Here is a 23,486-nt window from a genome sequence, read left to right as displayed (position 1 = left end):
GAAATGATAATGATGCACCCTTCCTGACTCTGTGTAAGTCAGAACCACTGAGACATACGCACATGAATTTAAGGCATTACACTTTGATTCTAGAGATCATCTTCAAGGTTTTGATGTTCCCTGATGTTTGTCTCTTCCTGAGTTCTACAAAGGCTTTTAAAAAAAATTTCTGGAGGAAAAGAAGAAATTGCATAAAATAGACACCAATAGTCTATACTGTTCTATTTATAAGCTAATGTGGCAATTAGGAATCTCGAACTCTTTTTTGTGAACTTGATATGTATGCAAGTCTTTCATCTTCACCAGAAATCATATTAAATCTTCTGAGATCTTTTTGGAAGCCAAAGAGGAACAGTATTCTGAATCTGCATGATTTTGTTACCACATTACATAGGAAATTAAAACATTCTTTTTGTTGCTGGAATTGGCCATAGAACAGACAGCATTCTTTCCCCTTGGTCTGGAGCTCTGATATCAATATGAGCTAAAATATTCTTTCATCTTTCCCCAATCTCTGCTGCTTTTGCTGCCTCTTTACAAAGATTATACTTATGCTTAGCAAATGAAGAACGGAATTAGTGATGCTCTCTCATTTCCTGTCTTCCCACAGATGGTGATAAATTCAAATTCAGACTCCATTAAACCTGAGTAGAGCAACCCAGCAGGTGGCTGTACTAATGGAAAATCCTGGCTTTGGAATAATGGGAATTATAACCGACAGCTCTTCTACACCACAAAAAAGATGATGTATTCTTATTGACAGTGTCGCATTTGAGTCCAGAAGGCTGATCTGATAGTTCAGTCCTGGCACAACGGAACCTAAAAGCCCCCTGGGTGTTTTCTTGGCCACACCACTGTAATTTTTGTCATCTGAACTTTCTATTACAATTCATTTTACAAATCTCATATAAGTTGAAGAGAGCAAGAGGAATGAAAGGGAGGGGAAAGAAAAAAGGAGGCCTTTATTTTGCCTACAGGCATACTTTTATTCTTTTTTCTTGGCTTAAAGGACAAATAAAGGTTGACACACAACAGTATTTCTAGCCAATTCGGTATTTTTAATGCTGACATACTTGGCCCAAGTTCTCTTAGTGCTCCTAGACAAGCTCATCGGAGGGAGTTTCTGTTTAAAAGGTACATAGATTGCCCCGGAGGTGTAATGTCTGATGTTCCACTAGAATTCTTGCAGGAATCCTACATTTGTATGCATTTTTTTTTCTTTCTTTTCACTTAGCTCCACCTTCCTTTCTAAACTCCACCATGTTATTTACAAAAATATGATTTGGTCACACTGATCTGAAATGACATCTGGATGTTCAAATATTTAGAACTTCATATTTTCACTAAGCCTCCAAGTCTCTGAAAATATAACAAGCAGTTATCAAAATATTTCATTGTATTCACCATCTGTCAGCAGTTTAAAAATATTATATTAAGTTTAATAATCATACTTTGCGCTTACTCAATATAGCATATTTCCTCTTGAGAACTGTTGGTACTTTACAAAACTGAACTGAGTCATTGTCACTTTTTCCCACAAACAAAGTTTAAAGAAAAAAGTTTAAAGAAAAAAAGTTGGGTTTAAAGAAAAATGTTGGGAACAAGTTTAAAGACAGGTAAAAACTGGAGATGAGCTGAAGAAGTTGACATTTAATTCATTCCACAATTTTTTTCTTCAGCTGATTACTTTCACTTACTTTTCATTCTGCAACTTGTTGAGCAGGTACTTTTGTTCTAAACAGTTAAGGAGCTTCGACATTCTGCTTTTATTGCTCAAAAATTCAAAGCTTAGAAATCAGCCTGTTAACTAGAAGCAGACCTACTGCCTAGAAACTTTGTGGCATAAAGAAAGGGATCTCAGGACCTTGGAGAAGAGGAATATAGACCAGAAGAGTCTGTAACAAAGAGGGATTTGTGCTATTACCATTTTCTTACCAATGATTCATTGGAAGATATATATATATATATATATATATACACACACACACACACACACACACACAAACCCACACACATATATGCATGTAGCATATACATATGTGTGTGTATGTGCACACACATATATATACAAATATGTATTTAACTGCATATATATATACACACACATATATATAATATGTATTTAACTGCATATATAGATGGGTTTCATCTTTTTTAGTTAATTAGCTTATCTTCATTATGGGGTCCTGAATTGAAGAACCACCCAGGTATATGTGAATGTCTCCACTTGCAAAGTAGACTACGACTCCCCAACGCATTGAGGCAGGAGCAAATCAGAGCCAGAGAGCAACTCACAGAGAATGTTAGTTCAGGAACAATTATTTAGGACTGTGTATGCTAAAAACTTTAACTAAATCAGAAGAACTATGAAATATTGTTATCTTCGAATGGTTTCATTATGTAAAAGCACTAACCCAAATAAATGCACAGATTGTCAGCAAAATCCTGAAAGACTCAGAAGAAGTCACAAGGTAAATATAAGAGAAATTTAATAGATTTCTCTGTTGGTATTTTAAAGTCTACCACTGTTGCCTGCAGGCATAAATTGCTAGGGAACCTTAAATGCCTGATGATACAAAAACTTTAAATGCCTGATAATACACAAATATTATAAGTTTGCATTTAGGAGTAGCAGTAACATTTACTGACTGTTTAGCAAGTGCTAGGCTCTGTTGATTATATTAAGACTCTTAATATCCTTATTTTTCAACAGAATAAACAGGGACTCTTATAATTTAGGTCCTTTTATCAAAATCACTTAACTTAAATGGGGATTGAATTCAGATCTGATTGGCTTCAAAACATATTGAAATCTCAATTGTGCAAGGCAGTGTTTCTCAAAGTGTGGTTCTTGAACTATAAAATCAACATGTCCTGAAAACTTGTTATAAATGCAGATTCTTAGATCCCAACTCAGAGTTATTGAATCAAAAACCCTGGGTTTGGGACACAGCAATCTGATTTTAGAAGCTCTCCAGGGAATTCTGAAGTATACTAATGTTTAAGAATCACAGTTGGCCGAGCGCGGTGGCTCATGCCTGTAATCCCAGCACTTTGGGAGGCCGAGGCGGGCAGATCATGAGGTCAGGAGATCAAGACCATCCTGGCTAACACAGTGAAACCCTGTCTCTACTAAAAAAAATACAAAAAAAAAAAAAAAAAGAATCACAGTTGTAGACTGTTGTTATAGTTGTATGTGAAGAAAGAGAATGAGATGTTTGTAGATAATTTGCATGCACTGTCTACAAATTAGCAAAGCAATATACCAGTTAAAAAATGTTTAATGAGTAAATTTAGTGAAAACTCCCTAGTGTGTAGTCAATCATGTAACCAAAAGCAGGAAAGAAAAATAGCACTAACAAAATATTAAGAAAGAATGCATCATCCAACTCTAGCTAAAGTAATTATCAGTAAAAAAAAAGAGGAAGAGCCATTAAGAGATTCAAAGTTAAGAAAAGCATTGATTCAACCTCATGTATCTGTATAAATGAACTTTAAAGTGACCATGTATCAAATTGCATAAGAAAGACAATTAAGAAAATATTTAACTAGGCAAAAAAAAAATGTGCTAGGGACTTCATGATTTTTATTTCATTATTATACTTTGTAAGGAAAACCACAGCTCAGAATCCTACTGAGGGATCAGCAGTCATGTTTTGTAACTTCTGATCCCTTGGCCACATCTGATATCAAAGCTCAACATCTGATACCAGGGGAGACCTATAATTGTTATGTGGCCCCAAATGATGTTTCTCACATCTGGAATTCTGTTACCAAGAAATTTAAAAAGAGTGAATAGAAAAAAAGTGACATGAAGTAGAGTTCGGGCAAGAGGAATTAAAACAAACCAAAGACCAGGCGAGGTGGCTTGCACCTGTAATTCAGGCAATTTGGGAGGCCGAGACAGAAGAATCTCTTGAGCCCAGGAGGTCAAGACCAACCTGGTTAAGATGGAGAGAACCTGTCTCTACAACAACAAAAGGAAAATTAGCCAGACACAGGGGTGTGCACCTGTAGTCTCAGCTACTTGGGAGACTGAAGCAAATGGATGCCTTAAGCAAAGGGGGTTGAGGCTGCAGTGAGCTGTGATTGTACCACTGCACTCTAGCCTGGACAAGAGAGAAAGACCCTGTCAAAAAAAAAAAACACCACCACCAAGAATAAACTGAAGTTATAAGGAAGCAAGAATTGTAAACCAGCAAAGTAAACCAACCGAGAAAGAAAAAATGAGCAAATAGGTAAAGGGAAGCAGAAGAGTTAGAACTACCGTGCTGTTCAGGAGAGAAAAGTAAAAGTGGAAATACATTTTGTAGAGTGTAGCAGAAAAAGGGAAAGAAAGGAGAAGGTAGACTAGTTAGAAAGTTGTATGAATTTAGGAGAGAGATGATGATGGCCTCGACTTGGTCAGTAGCAGTGGTTATGTAAAAGAACAATGAATTCTAAAGACCCTTTGTAAGTGTTGGAGGAAGAGGTATGGGAATCGCAAGTCTTCAGCAGCAGAGATTAGAATAATGAAGAAAGAGATTGTTGAGAGTTTTCAGCAAAAAATTAAAAAGGGTTGAGATCTTAATAGGATTCTCCAGAGAAACAGAACTAATAGGATGAATGAATAGATAGATATAGATAGATAGATAGATAGACAGATAGACAGATGATTAGATAGATAGATAGATAGATAGATAGATAGATAGAGAGAGAGATAGATAGATGATAGATAGATAGAGAGATAGACACAGAGAGATGATACATAGAAAGATGATAGATCAACTTATTTTAAGAAATTGGCTCCTATGATTGGGGAGGCTGGCAAGTTCAAAATCTTTAGGGTAGGCTGTCAGACTGGAGATCCACAGAAAACTTAATGTTACAGCTCAAACCTGAAAACAATCTGGTAGCAGAATTCTATCTTCTTTCACTGACTGGATGAGGCCTGCCTGTATTATGAGCGGAATCTGCATTACTCAAAGCCTACTGATTTAAATGTTAATCTCATCTAATAAATACATCACAGTGGCATCAGACTGGCATTTGACCAAACACTTGGGTATCATTGCTACCTCCCTAAGTTGACTCATAATATTAACCATCACAAATTAGAAATACTGTGTATTATGCGGCAAGTAGTACTATGCTTCACGTAGAGTAAGCACTCAATAAATGTAATTATGACTATTTCTGGGTTAAAGGAGAGGATATTAGGCTCCTCCCTAGTGAAGAGAAGTGGTAAAATATAGAGGCTGTTATTGAGATGTGAGCATCAAGCACAGGCGGATTCTCTCTACCTCCTTCTTCCTGAGCTTCTATTCCCATTGTCAGTACTTATCAGGCTTTATTTTATTCCTCAGTAAACTCCCAGAGAGGCAGGGTACATTGCAAACATTTTTTTCTTATGCTCACCCTTTTCTTGCCTTTCAGTAGGATTTAAAATAAAGTAATCTTCTAGGACAATAACCAGCATATAATGAGAATTATGAGACTTGGATGTTCCCACAGTCATACTCTCGTTTTGACTGGATGTCCTCTATTGAGATGTTGGATTGAGAAAAATAGTCTCAATAGGCTTAACATCTGCACAGCCAACTCTTATATCTCTTAATGTATATAAGTCTAAAGTCAGAAGTTATTAAATGAGAGACTTCTTGTTCTTGAGAAATACAGAGCCAAATTCACTGAGACAAAAAAAGAATGTGTATGTATTAAATATATTAGTCAGAAAACGTATAAGAGCAAAAGGAATTCACTTATGCCTCTACATTGAATCACATATATTAAAGGACAGCAATGTTTTTTATTTTCAGGAGACAAACAGCTTCATGTTGAACAAGAAGAAATGCATCTTTCCTCCATAAGAATTGCAAAAGAAATTCTGAATGTTATAGAAAACTATTTCCAGCATAGTAATTCATATGAGCTCTAGAACCAAAAATCCCAGAATCTTACCTCCACCAGTTACTATGACTGTGTTTAAATTATTCAGCTTCTTTGTTTTTCTACCTACAAAATGGGGACAAAATGGTACTGAGAAAGAGAGAAGTGGCATCAGACAGTTAGTAGCTAGCCTGGCATAGAGCTAGGCCTTGTTGTTAAACCTGCCTCACAGTTAGGCTGTGGTGTTCTCCCATTGAACACATAATGTCAGACATCGCCACCATCAGACAGTCAGTCTGTGACTGAGATAAAGTGAAACAAAATCAACATTACTTCATGATCATGTCTGAGCAGAGACAAAAATATTGTGATTGCACAAACTACAACCCTCTCCCAGCTAACATGAAAAACATCTGCTTCTTCATCAATTACATCTTAGCCCCTCTTCATTCCTACCACATTCTACATAAAAATTAGTATGTCAAATTGTAGAATTCCCTAGGCTTCCTGGCAATGTCCCATCCAGAGGAAAAGCTTGCTTCCTTGAGTTCTCACTAAAATCACCCAAGACTAAATTCCCTAAGTCCCTTTCAACACCTTCTTGTGCCACGGGATTTTTTTTTTAGCTTGTTGACTTTTTTTAGGTTTTTAGTTTTCTTCATTGTAATGAGTCAATGAGCCCAATTTTTCATGATTTGGGGTGTATTTCTCTCAATCTTTGGCTGCAGGGTGTGGGACTGTTATAAATATTAAATTGATTAATGCACAGTTTGCATTTAAAACAGCATCTGGCTTATAGAAAGTTTAAGCCATCATTACTTTCAAACACAGTCAAAATGCCTCATGGAATGTCAGTATTCATATTTAGGTATTTTTATTTTACTTATTTAACAAATGTATTTTTATTCAGCATCTTCTACATTTTAAACCCATTGCTATGTACATGGATATAAGAAATGATAGTTTTCCTATCTTTAAGTTAAACAGTAGACACCTGTGGATTTCCAAGACTATTTAAACTTTCCAGATAACTCCTTCTTACACACTGTTCTCCGTACTAGTGCACACAGATAATTACTCAGCCTCCCTTACCTTCATACCTCTACAGTTTCACAAGCACAGAGCTCTGTTACATGGTAATCATCATGGATAGTTTGGAGATAATAGGAGAGAATTTCATTGCAAATATAATGTGACCTAAAACTAGATATGAGGGGTCCTTATAACCAAAAATGACCATCATCAGAGAGATTACTAACAGATAAGAGCAATTTTCTAGTTTATATAGCCAATTGAGTATATTCCTGCTCACTGGGTATAATTATAAACAGAGACTCTTCACTGTCAAGCATATCTTGGTTTGGATGGTAAATTTTCTAGTTCCCCTATTTAGTGGCCATCACTATTTTTGATATCTCATCTTAAAGTTGGGGTCCACTCTTCCATCTCTGATCTCTCTTTTCCATTACAGGCACCATAAATGACGTTGAAAGACCAAGCAAGCAATCACTCTTACTCTTTATTATTTAGAACCATTTTATTTCATACTCATCTTAACGTGACTTATCCAAAAGATGGGATGGTTGTCCTCCTAGAACGAATATGTTTCAGTGCTTCCTGGAATAGCTGGAATAAATGGCAGCTGGATTCTAATACCACAACAATGTTTTATAACATAAGTTTTATACAATAATATATTGGTGAATTTTCGTCAGTGATATAGTAAGAATATGTATAGCATTACTTTCTTGATAATAATATAGTTCACTATATTACTATAACATAATTTATTAATACATTAATTTTTACTGTTCCAAAAATATTTTAATGATGGCATTTCTACAGATTTCTTTATATTATTTTCTTTTATTTTTTCATTATTGCTCCAAAAAAAAAAAACAAAAAACGAGATACATGTGCAGAACGTGCAGGTTTGTTACATAGATATACATGTTCCATGGTGGTTTACTGCACCTATGGATCCATCCTCTAAGTTCCCTCCCATCACTCCCCACCCCCGCAACAGGCCCCTCTCTGTGTCCATGTGTTCTCAATGTTCAACTCCCATTTATGGGTGAGAATAGGCAGTGTTTGGTTTTCTGTTCCTGTGTTAGTTTGCTGAGGATGATGGCTTCCAGCTTCATCCGTGTCCCTGCAAAGGACATGATCTCATTCCTTTTTATGGCTGCATAGTATTCCATGATGTGTATGTACCAAATTTTCTTTATCCAGTCTATCATTGATGAGCATTTGGGTTGGTTCCATTTCTTTGCTATTGTAAAAAGTGCTGTAATAAACATATATGTGAACGTGTCTTTATAGTATAATAATTTATATTCCTTTTGGTATACACCCAGTAATAAAATGCCTGGGCCAAATGGTATTTCTGGTTCTAGATCCTTGAGGAATTGCCACACTATCTTCCACAATGGTTGAACTAATTTATATTCTGACCAATAGTGTAAAAGTGTTCCTATTTCTCCACAGCTTTGTCAGTATCTATTGTTTCCTGACTTTTTAATAATTGTCATTTTGACTAGTGTGAGATGGTATCTCATCATGGTTTTGATTTGCATTTCTCTGATGAACAGTGATGTTGAGCTTTTTTTCATATGTTTGTTAGCCACATACATGTCTTCTTTTGAGAAGTGTCTGTTCGTATCCTTTGCCCACTTTTTGATGGGGTTGTTTTTTCTTGTAAATACATTTAAGTTCCTTGTGCATTCTCGATATTAGACCTTTGTCAGAAGGGTAGATTGCAAAAATTTTCTCTCATTCTGTAGGTTGCCTGTTCACTCTGATAATAGTTTCTTTTGCTGTGCAAAAGTTCTTTAGTTTAATTAGATCCCATTTGTCAATTTTGGCTTTTGTTGCAACTGTTTTTGGTTTTTTATTCATGAAGTCTTTGCCCATGCCTATGTCCTGAATGTTTTCCTCTAGGGTATTTATAGTTTTGGGGTTTACATTATTTTATTGTTACTACTTAAGGAAAATCTCCTAGAAGTGAAATTTGGAGATCAAAGTAAATGCACATTTAAGGCTCCTGAAACATATTGCCAAACTGTCCTCCAAAGAGCTCGTACAAATTATAGGCCCTCCAGTAGTAAATGTGACTCCCTATCTTGCTTAGATTTAATTGTGACAAATCATTAGTGATATTGATTATAATAAATATTTTTAATATTTTCCAATAATAGAAAAATTTAGTTATTTGCATTTCTGATTGTTAGAAATGTGAACATTGTTTGACATGTTCATTTATTATGTATTTCTTCTCTGGTGATTTGTCAAATCTTATTATTTGCACCCTTTTATTTCTGTGATTGTTTTGATAATTACTCTTTATAGTAAGAATATTAATGCTTTGTTTTATAGAGAGAGCAAACATTTCACAAATTTATATCATTATTATAATTAAATAATGTAAGTATACATTTTTAAAGTTTTGTAAAATCCAATACATTGATCATTTTTAGCACAGATTCAGGGAGCTCCAGGTGTGAATTTATTAGATCTTCATATTATCACCTCTCAGCTTCCATGCTCGTGGTCAGTCGATTAAGGTTAAATTAGATAATGCCTGCAAAGGGTTTGAATTTCAGTGCTTAGAAATTTGTAAAGTCTCAGTCAATAATTACTGAGCTACTTTTTAATAATGCTTCTTCATCAAAGTTATGTATTTATTTAAATTTATCTTTCAATGCTTTAGTGGTTCTTGTTTATATTTTGTCTTAATTAGAATAGAATTTGCCTTTTTTATATGGTAAAACATTATTTATGTAAACTTATTTTATTCATAATGCACAGTACTCAGAATCATTTTTAAGTAAATTATATTTTTCCAAATTATTTAAAATGTAACTTCATGATAGACTACGTACATTTCTCTTCCCCACACATGCACTTACATGCACATATAGACACATGCACGAACACGACACACTTTGATCTGCTTTGTATTTTTTGTTCTGTAATAGGAACGTGTCCATTATTCTGGTTTTAGTATGATATTTGACACTTTAATGATTTGATCCTGGTGCAACATCTTTAACACTGTAATTTATTTTCAAGAAATTCTTTGCCTTTTAGACAAGTTTATTCTTCAAAACATATTTTGGAATTATTTCACCAAGGATCAGAATAAATATAACAGCACCTGAGTATTTTTATGATAATTCTTTAAAAATAAACTAGTATAATTTTTATTTCAGATTTAAGATTTTCTTAAGATTCTTTTATCCTAAACAAATTTTTAATATGAGATAAATATTTTAATAATACATTTTGATGATCTATTAAAAATGTGATTCGTCTGCCACAGTCTTAAAATTTTCAACTGCAGGGTGTGGGACTGTTATAAATATTAAATTGATTAATGATGTCACCTACTGAATAAAGAGTCCCATTTTTTGAAGAACTTAAACTTTCTCCTTAGAGGTGTAAGACAGAGTAATACATCTCTAAGTAGTAAACACATTAAAACATACACCATAGCAGGATTTTAGAGGTTATTAGCTAGTGTCTTTAGAATATTGGTATAAAGCTCAGTTACAAAGCACTGTTTAAAAGAAAACAATGAAAAAGAAGAACAAAGTTGGCTAATTACATTATATGACTAAGACTTGCAATATGGCTCCAATATCAAGATAGTATATACTGGCGTAAGTATAGACATACAGATAACTGCATCATGATAGGAAACTAGGTTATACCTATCAATATTTGGGCAATTGTTTTTGGAAAAGGTGTAAATATACTTGAATGGGGGAAAGATAGTCTTTTCAACAATTGCAAATAATTGAACCTCTATCTATACCTTGAACCATACACAAAAATTAACTTAAAATGAATCGTAGATACAAATTAAGCTAAACCTATAAATTTCTAGAACACAACATAGAAGAAACTGTGATCTTGGGCTCAGAAAAATTTCTTAGAAAAAATTAAAAATGCACAAATTATAAAAGAAAAAAATGATAAATTGGACTTCATTAGAATTAAAAGCATTTACTCTTCTTAAAGTAACTTTTTTTAAAGGTTTAAACAAGTCACAGACAGGGAGAGAATATTTGCAAAACAGAGTTGACATAGTATTTGTTCCTCCAATATATTTTAATAATCTTAGAACTCAGTAGTAAGAAAACAATCAAATTTTCAAAAAGAGCAAAAGATTCAAAAAGACACTTTACCAAAGAAAAAAGAGAAATGACAAACAGGCAACACAAAAAGATGCTCAACATCATTATTGACTGGGGAAATAGAAATTACAATAAAATTCCACTACACAGAGCTTAAAATAGCTCATGAGAATGTAGAGCAACTGGAAATCTCAGACATTGGTTATAGGAATGCAAAAAAAAGTAGTCCCTTTGGAAAACAGTCTGGTAGTTTCTGCTTAAGTGAAACATACAAACAACAAACATATTTATGACCCACTACGTATTTACCCTGATAAATGAAAATACATGCCCATACAGATATATGTACATGAATGGTTATAGTGACTTTATTCATAACTATGAATGCCCGTTAACTAGTGAATGAATAAACAAAGTACTTCCATTCAATGTAATACAACTTATCACTAAAGAGGAATTAACATGCAAAAATGAAGATACATCTTAAAGTAGCATGCTAAGAAAAGAAGTTTACCCAAAAGGCCACATACTGTGTGATTACAATTTTATGACATTCTAGTAAAGACAAACATACAATGACAGTAATGTCAGTAGCAGCCAACCAGGTAGGGAAAGTGGATTGACCATCAAGAGTCATGAAATTATTTTTCTGTTGACTGTGGTGGTGGTTACACACTTAGAATATTTGTCAAAACTCATAGAAAATGGTGCCTCCTCATGTATGTAAATTATACCTCAATAAACTTGACCTTTAAAAGAGTAGAGAATGATGCCTTGACTAAAGAAGATACTGACCTTGTAACTTGGGTGGAGTTTACTAACTTTGAAATCTCAGTGTACCTACCACACTATTGAAAATAATAGTAGCGCATACAAAATGCTTGACATACAGCCTCCTTCTTAGTAAGTGTTAGTTATTATAAAAAGGATGTGATGATCATATCCCACTTAGCAAGAGGAGTAAGGAGTGGTAATGAGATAAGTTAAAGTGCACAAATGTTAACTCTTTTTTTAAGATGAACAGGAAAAACCTGTGTACCCCACCACTTTTGAAGCTAAGTCTTATCTTGTCAAATAGATTCAAATAGAAGATTCTCACAGCTTACAGAAGGTAATTTAAAAAGTTTCATTGCCAACACAGGAAAAATGTAAACTATAAATATATGTGTGTGTATCATATACAGTTTGTTAATTGAAGTGTGAATGCAGTAGAAAGAGGGTATGAGTAATAGGTGGCTTAAGCCAAATTTAGTTTAGTCATATCCTTGCTCTGCCAATATACCTCAAGCTTAAATGGTATCACTGAAGCTGTTTCAGACTTGAATTGCTCCAAAGCATTATTCTTGTGCCAACTGGGCTGAAATCTGGTGGTAGTTTACTTCTGCAGCCAGATAGGCAGTATCTTTTATGTTTTATTTATTTATAGTATCACTTAAGCCATGCATAACTTTATATGCACTTATAAAGCTAAACTCACAATTTGTGAAGCAAACTTATGATGGGATGTAAGCAGTTTACAATATGAAACACATTATTGGATAAGAAAAGTTATTAGAGATAGCATAGTAAATTAAACAGTCAGCCCCACACAAGCTATTTGATTGCCACATGGAACGACTAATGCCAGAGGTCTTAACCAATTTTTATGACTTTTTCATGGACAAATTTGTTTCAAATTTGACTCTGATTCCATAAATTTAGCTCCTCACTGCACCCAAGTAATGATGAGAAAATCCTCTTCTTTTCCTAGAATCTAATAACAGAAAAGAAGTGCTTGTTATCTATTACCCATTTGAGAAACAAATTTGTAGTAAAGACCCAGATTATTTATGACCCCCAAATCTATAGGGATTTTTTGTTTGTTTTTCCATTACACCTTACCACCTTTCTTTAGAATACTTATCCTATTAAGGAGATGGACAGTCTATGTTTAAAGGGTGGTTATACTCATTTTTTAAATACTCAAGGAGTTGAATGTTCAAATGGTAGATTTATAAATGGTATTTTTATTTACCATTTAACATTTAATGACAATGAATTATGAGCTCAAGTGCCTGTGAAATGTCTACTTTTGTCCATAGATCATAGACAACTTGACTTAAGGGATAAGTAATGGTTAGTTTGAAATCTTCTGTTAAGAATAACTGCTCATTGAAAATCAATAAAAAAATGAACTTACATAGTTTTGAGATTCTGATGCAATCTAACAGAAGTTATTCAAGTTATTATAAAATAAGCTATCAATTAATACTATGAGTAGTTGTAATTATGAAAGCAACATAACCACAGTACAAAGGAAATAGTTACCCTTAATTTCATTCCCCTAAGACAACTATTATTGTCTTACAGCCTTTTAAATGTGTATGCAACTTTTGCAGAGTAGTCTCGTACAAAGTAAAACAGACCTGAATTTCTATAAAGCTCCACTAACTATGACCTAATGGCCTCTAACTTTTGACCAGCGAGCTAAGAATGATTTTTATGATGTTAAATATTGAAAATTGAAAACAGAATAATATTTCATGCCATGTGAAATAATATGAAATTTAAGTTTCAGTGTGTTATAAATATAACTTTTTGAAATACAGGCATGCTGATCTATACATGTATTGTCTGTGGCTGCTTTTGTGCTACATGGGGCTGAAACTAGGCTAAGGCCATTTAGGTACTCACCTCAGGCACAGAACCTAAGGGTGGCGAGGGGTGCAAAAAGTTCAGTCATGAAGATAAGCCATATTTAATGCAATATGTTAAAAATCAAAATTAATCCACAACAAGTTATAAGCAAAATATCTAAATATTATTAAAGACAGCATAAGTTCTACAACAACAGAACTGAGCAGTTGTGGCCAAGACTGTATCACCTGCAAAACCTAAAATATTAACTATATTTAGTTTACTTGCTAACTCTTACTCTCCAGCATTTAGGCCTTAGAGTTATTTTCATATTTCCTCTTAACAGTTTCTACTTTAGAATATAATGTAGATTAGTAAAGTTTTGTTTGACAAAGATATTCCTTGCCAAAGACTCTGTCAATCAGAAAATAAATAAACAAAATAAAATACATGTGGACAATAATATGGCAAGCATGAACTCTTTATTTTTTATTTTTTATTTTTATTTTTTGAGATGGAGTCTGGCTCTGTCGCCCAGGCTGGAGTGCAGTGGCGCCATCTCGGCTCACTGCAACCTCCGACTTCCGGGTTCACGCCGTTCTCCTGCCTCAGCCTCTCGAGTAGCTGGTACTACAGTCGCCCACCATTACGCTCGGCTAATTTTTTATATTTTTAGTAGAGACGGGGTTTCACCGTGTTAGCCATGGTGGTCTTGATCTCCTGACCTCGTGATCCGCCCGCCTCGGCCTTCCAAAGTGCTGGGATTACAGGCGTGAGCCACCGCGCCCGGCAGAACTCTTTTTATTCTTACTGTGGTTTTCTTAAAAGAAGGAGGAGAAAAAGGAGGAGCAGGAGGGGAAAAGAAGGAAGTCTTAGGCTGCATGACCCAGAAGACATTCTGTGGGAAGGATTGATTTTATCTAATATGATACCAAATAATATACAAGCGTGGGAGGCCATAGAGGCTTATAAAGACCATCACTCACCCATATTTACCAAACAATGGTTGTTCTAAAAAAATTACTTTCCCTTTAATGTTCTGTATTGAGTATTCTCCACCATAATCTCACTCTGAGGAAGTTAAAGATGTGAAGCACCAAGACTTAGATATTATCTAAATTCTTAACAACAGAGGAATAGACTCTGCCAAGCCTCAGGCTAGACTTCTCATTTATTTTCGAGAACTAGTTACCTGATGACAGTTGTTTGGACATTAAACCTAATGCTGACTATTGGAGATACTTCATACCCTGTAATATGCTTAAATATCAGAGGGAACTTTCTAAAAACCTGATTTCTAAAGATTACTTTGGAAATTCTTTCTTGTTTCTCTGAACTCTAATTTTTTCACACATCAGTTTTTATAAATAATTTGCTTCTTATTGCTATTAAGAAGTGGCAAGCTGACAGTTTCCCATATTTGCTCAAAGAAATCTTTGATACCAGTTTGTCAGAAGTCTTTTATTACTGTTGAGAAACTTGAAAAAAAAATTTCCTGGAAAATACACTCAGGATTCCCTGTCCCTTGGAAGTCATTCTGCTTTAGGAAGATTCTGTTCTGTAACAAGGATTCATGTGCTTGTTACCAATGCAAAGTTATGTTTTACCTGCTTTTCTAAAAACAGGAAGATTGCATAATATTTTTTTTCCTGAAATGGAAGTGGTAATTAAGCATGACATTTTAAAATCATATTCTAGTTTTGTTAATAAAAATGTTTAATTCTACAGATTTGCAACAAATTAAGGAATGAAAATTTTTGTATTGTCATCGTATTACTATATATAACTGACATTTAGCTGGATGCAGTGGCATGCACCTGTAGTTCCAGCTACTTGGGAGGCTGAGGCAGGAGGATCACTTGAACCCACAAATTCAAGACTCTATCACACTACGATCATGCCTTTAACTAGCCACTGTGCTCCATCCTGGGCAACATAGTGAGACCCTGTCTCAAAAAAAAATGACGTTTTATTTTTGCAACTATGGTAAACACTGAAGGACTTTACATATATTTGTGATTTTAAATTGTTTATTTACCTATCAGATATTCAGAGTGGCAAGCTTTGTAAACATTCTAAATTACATACCGATCAATCAATTCAATTATGTAGTATGGTTAGATCATCTAGTACCTTATAAAACTTTTACCTTTGAGGTCTGTTGCCAGCAATTTCACCTTTACTAAAATAAAATACTTCAGGAATTCTAGAATTTCAATATTATAAAAATTTGATAATGTGTCAAGTTTAACATTGTAAAATTACTCAAAGGCATAATATGTACCTTAAGAAATGCATGGCATCTTTGCTATGTAGAGTAATTATTAAGTGCTCAGTGGTTGGCTCAGCATTTTTCTGTGTGTATGCAGTGAATTGCACAGAGTTCTTTTTTGATAAATATTTGCTGAATAAATAAACTTGGTAGATTGAACAAACACTGATAAAGCCATGTTAACACAGGCTATCAATGTGAACCTTGACAGTCTCATTAAGCATTTTAAAACAGTCTTCATTAAAACCTGAGTCTATATTAGAAATGTGTATACAGATAGACAGATAATTAGGTATAGAAAGTAAGTAATAACTCTGTAAGTAAATTTAGGTTCATGCATAAAAGAATCAGAAGGTTTATTTAAGGCTCCATGTCTAACAGGTAATATAACAATCTCTATCTTTTTCATGTTGATGATAATTTGGATTCAGAGTAACATTTCAAGTGAAATTTCTTAAGGAACATTAAATACCCATTGTATTCAGGGCTATCACTCTGAGCGGATGCTGGTGAAATGTAGGCTTATTCTGTAATATTAGACAGTCGGATGGCTTTCATGTGTAATGTCTTCTCCCTATCATAACCTAAAAGTGGTCCCATAAGCAGTTCTCCAAACCAAAGGACTGAGAGACAATTAACATTTTTAAGTAGTTACTAAAAGAAGAACAGCATTCGAAACTTTTGAGAATTTTAAATAGATTTTAAGTCTACTTATACCATTAGGTATACTTTCTCTCAGGTCAGAAATGTGAAAAACACCTGGAAATATCCGAAGAGTTTGTTTCAAAGAATACAAATGGTATGTTGTACAGAAGCACTCGAAATGCTAGATAACAAAAACAAAACACTCATCTGGGTGTCAAGAGATGTGTATTTTTTTCTTAGTAGACCTAATAACTGGTTGTGTGATCCTGGACAAGTCACTTAATTTGTCCTGGCCCTTCCGTTTTTCACCTGTTAAATGAAAGAAGTCACAGGTGCATTTGATTATTGTAAACCCTGAGAGTTTTAGCCCTAATGGATTCTACAGAAAGTAGAATCAAGTCAGGGGAGTATGAAGAAGGCACCTGAGTTCTGTTTGCAAGAGAAGAAGTTGGCCATCAAAAGTTGGGGTGCAACAAAAGTGGAGGGTCAATATGACACACATTGTTTCATGCTCCGAGGAATCTCCCTTCTACTGCATAACTTGCCAGCTCAGTTCTTTTGGTTTTTCTGATTCTTATCCACAGGACACTGCAATCACTTGCTGGTTGGTGTGTATGTGCTCAGAGTAATCATTTTACATCCAGTGACTTAGAGTGTGGTCCTAGGAAGTGGCAGCATTTCAGCTGCAGAAAGGAAGAGGATCAATCTGAGCATTCTTGAAGAAGATTGCAAAACTGCTTTTAGTTCATGTAGTGTATTTCGAGTCCAAGATTTCTTTTAATGGGCAAAAAGAGATTTTTTAAAAAAGGAGAAACTTGCATGTTTCCTAAAGCAACATTCAAAGCAATTAAATGGAGCTTTTTAAGCAACGTGATCTTTTTCACTCTCACAATCTCCTCTTTAGCCTTAAGTAAAAACCAAAAGAGATCTTTGAAAAATGATGATTTTTTATATTTAATATATGATCTTTTCATGTTTCTGCTGTTGTGTGCTTTTGAGCTGTCTAACAACTATAGCTATATAGCCAGCAGAAGGGCAGACTTGTCTTATTTCCTGTGAAGAGGTGACTACCTGAAGTGTGAGAATGAAAGAAAAAATAAGAATTCTATGAAAGGTTTTACTACAGAGAATATAGGGCCAAGACCTTCATCTAACCCTGGATACACATTATTCTTAATAATGCATACCGGTATCTTTTTTTTTTTTTTTTTTTTGGCCAACTTTAAGTCATGAGCTTACAAAAACTGACAATATTTTACAGAAACAGATTTTTTTTTTAAAAAAGCATAATTCTATTTCCTGTATCTTTCACAGTTCTTTAATTTGAAACATATCACTTTTATCTCGTCTTGCTTTAACACCAGATTTGGTTTAATTAAATTTATGTCAAATGAACACATGAAACGAAAGGAAAATCGGAAAGCCTGCAGTTGCCCATTAGTGAGTCAGTGACTGCAGTGAAAGGCTTTTGAAGCCTGGCTTACTGCCAGGACAAGCTTGCAATGATGCTTGGAGACACCCATGATGCTTTGAAGGAAAGGACTTAGCTGACCTGAGCCTGCTCAATGGAATCAGTCAAAATCCTCATGGGCTGGATATAAAATCTATAATAAGTCTTCTGTCTTCAACCATTTACCTGTCAAAGACAATGAGTAGGGGGTGTGAAATCACAATTCATACAGAAAATTAATTGTACGAGGACCATTTATTATTATTATTATTACAGCATTATTGATTATGTGGGTGATTTAGTTTGTTTTGAAAGCTACATGCCAAGCCTTTGAAAGGCAGTGCCAAACTGTCAATCCTTGGAGCTACTCCATCAAAACAATATTTAACTTTGGCTCTCTTAGCTGAAATATCTGTCAGTTAGTCAAATAATACGTGCTATTAGCGAATGTAAAAAGCATAACCTCCAGGAGCTAATATTTAGAGCTTTGCAAATTCGTTGCTGTTAAAACACCTATGTTTAAAAATACATGAAGCCCTAAATGTTTTGACACTGCTGCTAAAATGGAAAGTAAAATTTCATGTCTCATATTGTTTCTGATACCACGTGGTCTTTGCGTCTTTGTACTTGAACACATTTGTACATCCAGCTTCGGCACTTTCATATAAAAATATATTGAATGACTCCATGAATCAAATAATGATGTTTATTCTGATTTTGTATTCAAACGACATGTTCTTAAAGGATACGTACTATTTGGTTTCCTCTTTTTGCTTATTGGGATCTGATCCACAGGTTCAGTTGCATTTTGTATTTTCATACTTTAGACATTAAAGCCTTTACACAAACTTTCAACACTAAAATAAATAACTCATTAGGGAGCAGCAGGGTGCACTGATGTTAGTAAAACACGATATTTAAAAGCAAGCTTGGTTAGCATCTAGGAATATCAAAGGGACTAGGGAAGGCAAGAGAAGGCTTTCAGTAGCTATTTTTTCTTTGTCCTGTTTAAAAATAATTCAAAGAAATGTCTAAATGTTCCAAAAGTCAAATGGATATTATTGGAGGTGCTTCAATAATCCAGTCATACCAAACATCATCAATGTGCTTGTTCAATTTCTAATTTACCCAGTTCTGCTATTATCCTACAGGCATACTGTTTTATATTTTCCGTCTCTTCTACATGCTTTGCTTTTTTTCCCCATTATTTCATTTATAATTTAAAATAAAAGTAAAACAAACAAACAAAGTAAAAACCCTCTAAGGGTTGCAGTTTTTCCAGGTGAAAAAGATTCCATTCACAGATCCAATGTGTCTTTCTATGTTCTAAGATAAGTGTCTGCACTGGAACACCATGGTAAGAGTTGCCTTCGGTAGAATATAATTTTGAGAAGAGAAATGATTTCTGCCGACAGCTAAATATGAGACATCGTTTCTTGGCCAATAGGAAAGTCCTTAATTTTGTGGAATCGATGAAATATGTTCAGCTGGATTCTGCCACTTGCCTCTAGTTAGATATTAGTAGTCTTTTCATTTTCACGAGATCAAATAAGATATGAAAATATTCAGTGTTTGCAAATTCCATAGGCTATAGTACAATCCTAGTAATATAAGAAAAAAGATGGGTTTAATTTGCACTCACATTACCTTTGATGAGGTTGAAAATGTAAGTTTATATTTAAATAATGTACTCCTTAAAATCATGCCATCTTTGTTCTCAGTATACATTTAACATGTAAAATATTTTATAACACCAACCATACTTCTTTAAATGTAAATACTTATAACTAAAAAGGAAGAACTGCATGTTTATGAAGTAGCAATTATTCCACTTTAATTCAAAATTCTCAGGGCCATAAATATTTTTCTGTATAAAATTTTGTCAGTTCTTTCAAATATTTTGTCTAGTAAAGTACGAATTAAATTATTTGTTACAAATTGCACATGATCATGATAACTGAGAATAATTTTTAAGTGCTCTAAGAGGCTAATAATAAAAGCTTTAAGAAATTGATTATATTTGTCAACATGTGCAATAGTCTTGCTTGCTTTTTATTGTGTTAACATATTAGATATCTGCTTTACTTTATTCTTGGAGACTTTTTCAAAGGGTAAGAGGAGAAAATAAGCAACCACTCAAAACTATCTTAGAGACCGTGCAGAAATATTTATTTTCCTTTGCAAAATATTTGCCGAGTAAGGTCTTTTCCAACCAGAATACATAATGACCACAGTATTCAGACAAATTTTTTTCTTTTTTTCTTCTTTTCTGAATTATTCTAGTAATTGTGTAGCACAGATTTTCCCCCTGGCACTAAGGATCTAGTCTCTTTATTTCACATTTTAAAACCAAATTGCTAGAAGTGTCTGAAAGGCTGTACTTCAGGAAAAAAAAAAAGAAAAAAAAAAGCACTTCAGGGCCAAGCTTTTGCTAACACACTGAGCATTAAGAGATGAATCAAGGGCGTAACAGAATGCTGAGAGCACCTTTGCACTGGAATCAAAGGCACATCACGAGGAGTCAACATTTTGCCTGAAGTTGCTCTCTCTGACTCTCCCATTGCCTGTAATAAAGTAGCTAAAAGGACATTTGGGACAATCCTGGGCCAAGCAGAGCTGTTTTAGATCCACCTAAAAAATCATAGCCAAAAGAAAAAGTGATTCTGAGAAATACCTCAATCCAATTCTTTATACCTGTCCCTAGAGAAGAAAATGCATGGTAAGGCATGGCCTCACTTACTGGCATTGAGGCTCAATTAGTTGTTCCTGAACAGACTCCAATAACTAGCCACCTGTTGGAGCTCTGCCATCCTTTTGATTCAGTCAGTGTTAGTTTTGGAGTCTCTGTTTCATTAGGATGCAAATTCCTGAGTTGTATTTTCTGATTTCTTTAGTTACTCGAAGTGGAAATTTTGGGATGAAATGACGAGAGAAAGAACAAAATAAGCCTTTTAAAAATGATCCATGAATGTGTTTTTTACCCCATGTTGCTGTCAACAGTAAGAATATCCATCGGGAAAGGCTAGCTCAAGGTAAAGATTAATACAGAAGCCCAGCTATTCTGATTTTGTTAATGCCTAGCAAAGTGTCTTCATATCACTTCCAAAGAAAAGAAAATTGCTCACAAATGCCATTTATTCATTTATACTTGTACAATGAAGCAAACAGATCAATAAATGTATATGAAGCAGTTGAAGCATTGAGAAACCAAACTTCATTGCACCAATTTTTTGTTGTATAACTAACTGCATTCCTAATTTCAAACAGGTGCTAAATTGCAAAGACAGTCTCATAATTTCAGGCACTTTTCAACACAGAATTCTTTTTAAGAATTAAAAGTAGATAACTCATTTTCACATTATCCCTTAAATAAAATAAATGAATATATAAATATGTTTACTTTCTTAGGTTAAAATGGTGCCATTGAGAACAGATGGTTAGAGGTTAAAAAAAGCATTTTTAATATAATGTTGGAAATATGATTATTCCTTATATAAAATGCAAAATATTTCAATGGAACAAAGATCTTATTTATGCAATTGAAGCTTAAAACTCAAATGAAAGCATTTTTATTCAACTTGAAGATAGCATTTTTTTTCATAACTGCAGTCATCCACAGGAGAGCCCATGTCACTTTTTGATTTTTAGAACAATAGCTTGTTTTGTCTGTTGTCAACATTGGTATGTAAAATGCTTGTAGTCATATTTTAGAAATCACGCAGGGTTCATCTTCAAGTTCTGTCATTACAAATCTCCCAATTCTAACAATATCATTACAAAATATTGAAATGTTCACAGCAAAGGGACACACAACTTTGAAAGTTCCAGTCAAACTGATTATACAAAATGATAACACTAAGGTTGTCCCAACATAAAAGCTGACAAGTCAAAAGCAGGGATAATGTGCATTTTCACTAACAAATAATAAAGATTCTGTGCATCAGGACAGCCATATTCTCATGATCAGAGCCATTACTGGAAGAAAGTGTTTTGATAAAGACGGCTAATTTTGCACAGAGGCAAATTTGAAAGAAACAGTAAGAGGGAATGTGCCCAATACACCTCTAAAATATTAACTAATACACCTCTGGAAAGATGAGCCCTTATGTTCCAGTTACAAAGATAGGGTGCATTCATGAACTTAGTTCAACATTCACCCTGCATAGCGATGGGGTGCGAAAAGGAAGGCAGCGATGAAGTCACTTACAGTTTGCAATTCAGCTGTCATGTGGAAGTCTGCAGTAGGTATGAGCAAAATATACTGTGAAGAATATGTGGCTCAATATTATACAGCAAAATCGAACTTTGCAACTGCTTATGCATAATTAACTACCTGGGACTAGCCTGCTCTGGTGCACCACTTTATAGAGCAATAAAAAATTAAACTAAAAATACAGACTCCTAGGTAACTGTGGTCACAGTACAACTCTATCTTCTTTTGCAGGCTTATTATTTCCTGAAGCTGTGGCTGACAGGTTCTATGAGCACACATTTTTGCATATATTTTGTTTATGTGCAAGCCTTGGCATTTCAGCCATCTCCTGCTGAGGCCCCTTCCAACCATATGCTTCTGTTTTTCTTCATTAGGTGATGTGATCCCTTTTGACTGTTGCATGCACGTGAAAGGACAGTGGGCTTTGGGGGGAGAAGAAACCCTGCTTTAAGAGAGTACACGTCAGTTGGCCTTCAGCTGTTTGGAGCTGATTCGATCTGACAAGTGTTGAAGCTACTCATCGTAATGGATGTCTCTGCTTTAGCAGAGAGGAGGTGAAAAGGATGTAATTCCCAGTGAAAGAAAGCAACATGAACTATTATTTAATTACTGCTTAATATATAACTCACTCTAGGAGTCCCTGTTGATTTACAGTTCTAGCTGCTTCTTTTCTTTATTAACGGAACCATCTAGTCTTTTAATGCGATGTGATTGAGCCACACCTGTTATTGATAAGGACTTTCCCAAAGGAACAAGGCAAATAATCCATTTTAATACCCAAGCATGTATGATTCTGAAATGCTTAATTTTTTCAAATATAGAAGTTACTCTTTTCACCCCACAAAAACAAACAACAACAACAACAGCAACAAAAGAAAACCTTGAGCTAGTATTGCCCAGACTTATTTCTTTCACTGGTTTAGGATATGGTGTGCATATTTCTGAATACTCTGACACCAACCTTTTTAACTCTCTGGATTCTAAAAATAATTAGAACCCTCCACTCTCTCCTTCCCACTTCAGTTTTCACACCAATAGGATGCTGAGTTAAATAGACATAGTTTCGTTTTGTTTTTTGATCACATGCAATTTCTGGATGTGCTGACGCTGATTTTTGTCAGCAGTCCACCTTCTACACAGAATTTGTTGTCCTACTGGGGAAATGCAACTTTAAAATCTGAAATGCAAGTCTATTATTCATTTCCAAATTATAGTACTTTTTGGAATCATTTCTAAAGTATTGTTTTCATTCCTTTCTTTTATTGGGAAAACAGTCAAGGCAAA

At 34.4% G+C, this 23,486-nt stretch overlaps 1 long non-coding RNA gene and 1 pseudogene across 1 annotated transcript; both read right to left on the bottom strand.

Annotated features, from left to right (window-relative positions):
• LOC129043480 (arf-GAP with GTPase, ANK repeat and PH domain-containing protein 1-like) overlaps positions 1 to 1,759 on the bottom strand; it is a 57,821-nt pseudogene extending 56,062 nt beyond the window's left edge.
• Positions 1,760 to 14,133: 12,374 nt separating this feature from the next.
• LOC134737970 (uncharacterized) lies at positions 14,134 to 22,496 on the bottom strand. The gene is made up of 3 exons (XR_010123449.1): positions 22,197 to 22,496; positions 18,092 to 18,175; positions 14,134 to 16,848 (listed from the first exon to the last, which is right to left on the bottom strand). It is a non-coding gene; the product is annotated as an uncharacterized LOC134737970 (long non-coding RNA).
• Between the last annotated feature and the right edge of the window lie 990 nt (positions 22,497 to 23,486).

The sequence above is a fragment of the Pongo pygmaeus genome, chromosome 13, assembly GCF_028885625.2.
Source record: "Pongo pygmaeus isolate AG05252 chromosome 13, NHGRI_mPonPyg2-v2.0_pri, whole genome shotgun sequence".
Classification (NCBI taxonomy): Eukaryota; Metazoa; Chordata; class Mammalia; order Primates; family Hominidae; genus Pongo; species Pongo pygmaeus.
This window is presented reverse-complemented; position numbering and strand designations above follow the sequence as displayed.